The sequence below is a fragment of the Telopea speciosissima genome, chromosome 5 (assembly GCF_018873765.1).
Source record: "Telopea speciosissima isolate NSW1024214 ecotype Mountain lineage chromosome 5, Tspe_v1, whole genome shotgun sequence".
NCBI lineage: Eukaryota > Viridiplantae > Streptophyta > Magnoliopsida > Proteales > Proteaceae > Telopea > Telopea speciosissima.
Window position 1 is genome coordinate 65,062,791 of NC_057920.1, and position 7,001 is coordinate 65,069,791.

General features: G+C 39.4%; 1 long non-coding RNA gene across 1 annotated transcript; it reads left to right on the forward strand.

Moving 5' to 3' along the window:
- Nucleotides 1–4,989: 4,989 nt before the first annotated feature.
- LOC122660865 lies at nt 4,990–7,001 on the forward strand. The gene is made up of 2 exons (XR_006332795.1): nt 4,990–5,121; nt 6,601–7,001. It is a non-coding gene; the product is annotated as an uncharacterized LOC122660865 (long non-coding RNA).

A 7,001-nucleotide genomic window follows, 5' to 3' on the forward strand; every position in this document is an offset into this window, starting at 1 on the left:
TAGAAATTTCTCAATTACAGTTGAAACTAGGGCTGCAACGGGTCGGGTTGGGCCGGCTTTTATAGAACCCTAGCCCAAGCCTAAGTCCCCTTGGCTGGGCCCAGGCCCGACCCGACCCGGCCGTGACTCAGGGTCAGAAAAATCCAACCCTGACCCGCCCTCAGGGTCGGGCCAGACTGACCCTGATTGGCCCTGATCCTAGGGAGGGGGAAGGAAAGGCATTGGCTGGAATGGCCCGGGGAGAAAATTATCAATTTTACGTAAAATAACACTGTAATAAAATGTATTATATCACTTATTATCTTTATATATAATATATTTTATAACAATATATGGGTGACGTTTAAAGTTTATAATATATATATTATATTAATATATATTTTATAGTACAACTTAAAACAGGGTCGGGCCGGGCCAGGCTTAGCCCAAGGCCTCAACCTTGGTCCAACCCGACCCTGACTCAGGGCCAAAAATTTTCAACCATGACCCGCCCTCAAGGCCAAATATCTCAGCCCAGGCCTTGTTTGGGCTCAGAGCGGGCCAGGGTGGGTTCGGGCCTACAGGGCCAAACTTGCACCCCTAGTTGAAACACTGCTTTGCACGTATGCCTGTAAATGGATAACCGAAAACCTGAATTTGATTCACATCCGTATTCGTTTAGAGATATCCCGAAAAAAATCCAAATACTCCGATAAAAATCCGTTTGAAAAAAAATCCAAATATTTAATAATAAAAAATTAAGTAAAGGGTAAATGGCATCTAAGATACCTGACGTTTTGTGAAATTATGGTAAATGTGTCTAATGTTTCATATATTGTGTTTGGGATACCCAAACCAATATAACATCAACCAAATTTATAATTTTTTTTTGAGAAAATTACATTGCCACCCCCTGGGGTTTGTAATAAATACAGAGCAACCCCTGTGTTTCTAAATTATACAATCACACCCCCTGAGTTTAGGTTAGTTATTACAACCAGCCCCACTCTATTAGAGCATTTCCGTTAGTTGCTGATGTGTTGGCCATTGATGCTTTAAAATGAGAAATATACCCTTAATGGGGTGTGAGCTTACCATTTCGCCCATAAGGCATCCCTAACTTTACACCCTCTTCCCCTGCTACTCGAATCAATTGCAGGTTTAGGGTTTTAGCGACCACCATTCCCTGAACCAACGAAACCAACCACTGTTGGCGACACCACTCACCATATACTAAATCATTTGTCTTATGCTCCAATTATGGACAGAAATTTAGACATGTTAAGTAGGCTATATGGTACAATGTTTGGTCCTGAAATCCACCCCGGCTCTATTTGTTTCGGTGTAAAATTTTACCTGAAAGATTTTACTTGAAAATTTTCACTTCAAAAAATTGATTTATAAATTTACATATATAAAACATTCCTTTTTTTTTTTTTTTTTTTTTTTTATGGAAAAAGTTTACTTGTATAAAAGTAAACCATGGCCAATTTTTCCTAAGGTTTACTTATCTTTCATCAGTTTGGACTCGTTCTAGGCAAGGTGAGTTATAAGCTAGCCCAAACCCTAATTAAGCTGCCAAACATAGCCCAATATCATGACCCACCATCATGAGCCCACGGGCCAATTGCACTTTTCGGTCCACAACCGTAAAGATGCACCTATTAGGGTTTCCCTTCTCAACTTTTAAGCCCATGATACTCCCAAAGGTTGGTTGATGTGGGAATTGGGGGAGGGGAATCTGTAAGGCCATGACAGTTGGATCCGGATCCTCTCCAATGAGGGGATTTTTCAATGAGGCATCCAACGGTTGGGCTGCTGCACACACATTCCGGCGCATGCCAAGTCAACATGCACGGCTCGCTGGGATATGTGAATGGCAACCCAGCCGTTGGATGCCTCATTGGTCGATCCCCTCATTGGAGAGGATCCAAATCCATGACAGCTGCCCCGCTCAATCTCAGACCCAGATCCTCTCGAACACTCCAATGCATCCTGCGCACATCAAACGGTTGGTGTTGTCCTTGGGATGTGTGCCAACCCACTCAGCTGTCTAATGCACGTTGACACAAATAGTTAGTTTGAGAGAAAAGAAGTGTCGGAAAAAGAACACTACCTAGTTGCATGGCCCCTATGCCTTGACACAGAAGCACATGAATTTACCGCCCGCCCTCCATGAAATTAAATATCTCTCATGTTGATGCTGCTGCATACGCTCCCATTGGCCAATGTAGGGACTACATGCCCAGACAGCGATCTCTTGCCTGAGAAATATATTGCACTAAAAAAAGTTTGTTACAATGCTTGTGTTTTGGTGACGGCAAATGAGTCCACCTAATTTATAAGCTCAACTATAGACAATGGATGGTCGAGATTTGTACTAGTGTCCTTTGATCGAATGGCTAGATCTTGCCTCTCTAAATATCTTGTCTTCAGAACTCTTCCTCACAACTGTGAAATGTTCTAGATTATGGGCTTTGGACCTGCGGTTGGCTTAATGGATTGAGTCCATGGTCAAAGTGAGGTTAGCCCACGGGCTTATGCTGACAGGTCGTGACACTAATAGAGAATAGGGTTACAGCCGCTCGTCCTCACACTTCTTTTAGATGGATTATAGAGAAAGAACCCTTGCTATAAATATGTAGTAAGCCCTATACAGATAATCTACTCAAATACCCATATAGCCCTAAAAATTTTAACCTCAAGTCCTCGGACCCTTCAAGACCTAAGCCTCTTAATGGCCCTTCGGAATTAGCCCACTTATGCAAGTGACGGAATACAATCATACCCCAACAACTAATGGTTTTTTATCATTTTTTGGGTGATCGATTCAGTTTCTGATTTCAGTCAGTCCATTGCGGTTCCGGTTTCATAAAACCCCAAACCGAAACTAAATCGATAAGATTTCAATTCAATTTGGCATGAACCGGTCGGATACAAACCGATTCAGGCTGGAAAATGACACCCCAACTCCTATGGGATGAATTCGTTTTTACTAATCTGTTGCCTGTTTACAATGCTCAAACACTTGTGGAGATCCTAATCTAGCTAATCACAGTTCTTAATAGGATTTGGTTATTAAAATAACTTATACTCCAACATGGTAGAATCCACTTCTTTTCTTTAGGCAAGCAGTGTAAACCCTAGCTTTGATATTTATGGGGGACCTTTTTAGTTTTGTGCAATAGAAGAACAATACCAGATTCTACCATAAAATGGAAGTATTCCTTTCTCATGTGACAAATAGTAATACCTAAAAGATGGAATCAATGTGTCATCTCTATAACGTAACAAAGCCAAACTTAGAAATTAGAAATAGCTTTGTCTTTTAAAAAAATAAAACAGAATAGTTAATAACACTTGCAGTATATTTCTTGCAGTATAGAATGAATTATATTCTGTTTACACAATCCTAAACAGTTTCTTAGAGAGTGAAAAATGCTTCAGAAAAGATTGCTTAGATCATATGTTTAATGATCCTCCAAGCTGATTTTTGGATAGTGTTAGAGTAGGTTCACACTAGAAGTTTAATAAGGATTAATCAGAACTCAACCTTTTTAAAGGATATTCTCAACTTTGGAATTTGGTTCTTGATCTAGATTGGAATCAATTAATAAACTGAGGAGAGGAAAGGAGTACAAAAAAGGGGACTACAGAAGGGTAAAAATCAGTTTTATTTTTTTATTTTTTTTTTTATTTTTTTTGGAGGGAAGGGGGGTGGGGGAGGGTATAACTAAAATCAGGTTAGGTTCTTTAGCTTATACCTACTGTGTACATAAGTCGAAATTTTGTAAACAGATAAACTCCAAGTTACCTAGTCACATGTCATGTTTTAGTCCAATTGAAGTTTGCCTAGTGACAAAATAAAGCATTGGACACTCGAGACTTATAGTATGTACACAATAGTGAAATGATGCAAAGACATACATGAATGGTCACCATTACTGGGCTCTGTGTATTAAAGAAAAATTATAGTTATAGGTAATGGGTTTATGCATCAATCTTAATATTCACTTGGTCGATTTCACACAAACTACAAAATAGAATAAAGAAGACAAAAAAAATTATGCCATTGGTCAATTATCCCATTTCTCTGTTAGTATCACCATAGCAATTTTATAAATATAATATGATAAAAAGTGTCTACTTCCCTCTCACAATCTCTCCACTCTCCTCATTCCATGGTTTTAGGTATTGAGATCAGATTGGTCATATCGGAAGCCAATACCGAGGGCAAAATGGTCCAAAAAATCTTATATCGGTATTTTTTAAGAGGGAAAATAGTCTGACTTGGCTTAATACAGTTGATCCGTATCAGTATCAGTGGTAATTGATACCACTAGTGGTGGCGATCGATACCAATGGTGATACCATGCACTAAAACTTTGTCGTACTCGCCTCTCTCTCGCTCTCTCTCTCTCTCATTAAATATGTGATTTCTTTTTATATTTTCATTAAATATATTATTTTATTCATCACTATTGACTTTACGTGTAAGATGTCAGTCACCGTTCCTCTTTCTTTAATTTTTTGGAATAGAATTTCCCTACTTCTTTCAATTCAAGACAATGTTGTCCCACAGCTCAAGCAAACGGATACTATTTCATATCATAAACAAATTAATTATTAATTACCATCATGAGAAGCATGTGGGAAGATGCCATTAGGGCCCCAAATGACTATTTATTATTCAAATCACGTTTTATATTAAGCACATAATCATAAGCATAACAGAATAAAGCTTTATTCTTGTTTATATTTGTGCTGACTTTGTTCGAACTCTCAAGTCTAAAACCCTTGTTCAGCCGACAAATGAAAGAAAAGGAAAGAAAGAGAAATCTATGACCAACAGTCATTATTCTCTTTTCCTTTCTTTTTCCTTTTTTTATTGTTCAATCCTTCTGTATTACAACCAATTTTGACTAATTTATGAGAATAAATAGCTTCCCACCAATGCATTTCTGGACACCAAGGAACACCATTCCATTGTTGTTCCCTCTTCTTCTTTTTCTTCTTCTTCTCTCTCACTCTGTCTCTCTGGTTGCTGTTGCAGCTTCTTCTCTCCTTGTTACAAGACAATGAACAAATCAGGGGCGCTTGTAATGTGCTTTATCGTTCTACTCAGTCTATTCTATTGGCTTGGTATGTCTTTCTTTAAGAATTGAAATTGTTTTTGTTTTGTTTGTTTTGATTTTGAGTATGATTATGATTTGGGAAGGTAATGGGTTGGTTAAAAGGATGACCAGGTATTGGATTACTAGACCAGTTCTGTTGATGGATTTCCTTATTGGGTTTCCTTCATTTGCTAGACCAGTTGTGATGACATCATATATGACACGTATCTTTTTCTTTTACAAATGCCCTCTAAACAATCTTAATGGTTGCATGGAAGAGCATTTCATTGGAAGCAAAAGGACACATGTTATCACGAAACCGTACATATTAGAGTCAAATAAAAAATTATAAACTATAATAATTCCCCTTTTCAGTTAAGAGAGAGGGTTGATACCCGAGTACTAATTTGGGTATGGGAAGCCTAGATAATGAATCGTAAATAGAGAGAGAAAGAGAGAGAGGCTCGCCCTAACGCACCCTGAACCCGGACAGGGCTGGGTCGGGCCGGGGGTTAACATAGGGTCAGGCTGGGTTTGCCATTTCCTTGGCTCTGGGAAGGCCGAGCCTGGTCTGGGTTGAGACATCGGGCTGAACCCAGCCCTGTATATTTTATATATCAATATTACAAGGCCCATCTATTATATATCAATATAATATATTTCAAGGCCCACCCGTTGTATATTATTCATAATCAATCAGGACCAGACCGGCCCTATCAGGGTCAATCAGAGCCAGTCCGGGCTTGGGTAAACCCTGGCAGGGTCGAGTCGGGTTGAGGGTGTGTTGGGCCCTGACAGGGTCGGACTGGGCTTGGACTGACCTTAAGAGCCCTAGACAGGCAAGCCCGGCCCAGTCCGGCCCGTTGTCACCCCTAATAATTGGGTAATTATGCGAGTTCTTGTGGGTCTGGGCAGGAAATTGATAGATTGGTGAGATTGGGCCATAACAGATGGGTATTCATCAGCCCATTAGTTCTGATAGTCATGCTGGACTTTAGCCTATTTATAGGGTTAATAGCCCATCTATGAATCCAGATGGGTTTGAGGTAGGAGCGGCAATGGGTAGGATGGGGTTGGGAGATGGCATTCCCCTTAGTCCCTCAATCCCTTGTCTTCTTAGGGATGTAGGGGTAAGGATGTCAATTTGGAATCGAAACCGGGAACCATTTTGGAATTAACCCGCTTAAACTTAGGACCAGACCTCTCATTCATAAATGGGACGGTTCTTGGATCTGATTTTGGAACCGATTAATAAACATGTTGGGCCAGTTCTAAGATGGATCCCCCAATGGTTCCAGAACAAAAGACCAATAAGGATATGACCGGATCTGGTACCACCTAGACCGGTTTAAAAAGTACATATAAACCTAGTTTTAAGGGTTATGTCATTATTGAAGATTTTTATTTGAATGATTTGGTGTTGGTATTTGGCGTTTAGAATTTTGAACTTATTTGTATGCTTATGAATGGATATTTGAGTTTTTTACTCTACTTGCGATACACACAGGGGAGAGCTGTGAACTTCACAACGACGAATTTCCGATGGAAGAACAGTGCACCACCGTAGCTTGCAAGGACTTCTGCGTCGAAAAATTTCAATTAAGAACCATAAGGGCTGGATGTGATTGTGTTTCAACAGAAGCACAAACCACTTGCAAATGCCTCTCTTCTTGCCCTTCCTATAGTGAAGGTGAAACGGGAAAAGCTCATATATGTCCATACCAATTGCTTAGCACATATATTGCTTTGATGCTAACATATCTCTACCTTTAGCTACTTAATATACCTATATGAAAACTGTTAATTTATGGGTTAATTCATTATTTCCCTAACATTAACCCATGATTGTTGCCTTTTATCCTCTCTTTTTTTTTATATCAAAATGCTAAGAGATACAAATTTCTTCAA